Source organism: Onychostoma macrolepis, chromosome 11, assembly GCF_012432095.1.
Source record: "Onychostoma macrolepis isolate SWU-2019 chromosome 11, ASM1243209v1, whole genome shotgun sequence".
Lineage (NCBI taxonomy): Eukaryota > Metazoa > Chordata > Actinopteri > Cypriniformes > Cyprinidae > Onychostoma > Onychostoma macrolepis.
The window spans coordinates 4,092,043-4,093,763 of NC_081165.1; positions in this window are offsets into that span (position 1 = coordinate 4,092,043).

Consider the following 1,721-nt stretch of genomic DNA (forward strand, 5'->3'; position numbering starts at 1 on the left):
CTCTGATCAATGAATTAGTTAGTAATAGTGCTTAGTCGAATGTGGTAGTTAACTATTAGCTAATCAGTAACTATTATTTTTTTCATACCTCCCCAAGAACTACTAAGAACTACTGTATACAGGTTGATAATTAATATGAATAATACATAATGTATAATTCATTCTAAAGTGAAGATCATGGTAACCCACTAGTAATGACTCAAGTATTACCAAATTCTTCAGAAGGAATTACTCATTATTTGGATCAGTATTCTAAAGTGAAGATCGTGATAACTCTCTAATGACTGAAATCATTGTAAGCTTTTGAGGTTTTTGTAAGGTCCTGGTTAGTAATTCATTTTGCTAGATTTGTTAACACTTAAATCATTACTAGTGGGTTACCATGATCTTCACTTTAGAATACTGATCCAAATAATGAGTAGCTTCTTCAGAAGAATGTAGTAACACTTGAGTCATTACTATCCAAAACCTTACACATATCTCAAAAGCTCACAATGACATCAGTCAATATTAGGAAGTTATGATGATCTTCACTTTAGAATACAGATCCAAGTAATTAGTAGTTTCTTCAGAAGGATTTGGTAACACTTGAGTCATTACTAGTGGGTTACCTTGATCTTCATTTTAGAATTAATCATTCATTATGCATAATTCACATTAATTATGAACCTGTATACAGTAGTTCTTAGGAGTTCTCAGGATATATGAAAAAAATAGTAGTTATTGGTTAGCTAATAGTGAACTACCAGATTCAACTGAGCTCTATTACTTAATAAATCGTTAATCAGAATTTCTTGTTTAATAGTAGTTACTACAATGTTAATAGTGTATTAGTCATGTGTTCCTGTGTAGTTATTCAATAACGACGGAACATTATTCTAAAGTGTTACCAAAGAATAGATAGAGATAGATAGATAGATAGATAGATAGATAGATAGATAGATAGATAGATATGACAGTTACTCATTGTAAAACAATCCTTAGTGTCCTGGGTTCTTTATCAGTATTTTTATTATTATTATTATTATTTTTAATAACTGGCTTAGTGTCTTTATCATTCCTGTGTAATTTTGTTCCTCAAGGGGGCATTGTTGTTTCAGTGACTGACCTGACTTTTGCTAAGTGATCTTAAAACAGTTCAACATGAACACTGTATCAAATGTCAACTGTGTTGACTGAAGAATTAGAGTGTATAGTTTTTAATTTGTGCCATTTAAATCCAATGCACAATAAAATATATATGCACAATATATATAGCCTATTTTTAATATATAAATATTTTATATAAAATATGCACAAATATGTTCTATTATTCTATTTTTAATAGACAAAGAGTTCAAATAAATCAGCTGAGCTGAATCATACGCCACATGTTTAACTGACATTAAAAGGATTAAGAGCAGGAGACTAGACTTCATTTGTCTTGCTAAGGCTAACAGTTTATGTGTCCTAAATATACAAAATAACACAAAAATAAAACAATTATATTCGTATTCTATGAATATTCTATTTAAAATGAATACATAGGGTAATGAATACATAATTAACACACCATATGAAAAGAATAAAAAAAGAATGGTGTATGAAAAAAAGATTGTAAGGCAGTCTTTAAACACACAGTCCACGCTATGCTTTAAATGAGCGCATCAGCCAGTCAGAGTCTGAGGTGCCGGGGAATCCCGCTGCTCTAGCCGCGTCACTGAGCTCGATCACCGCCCACA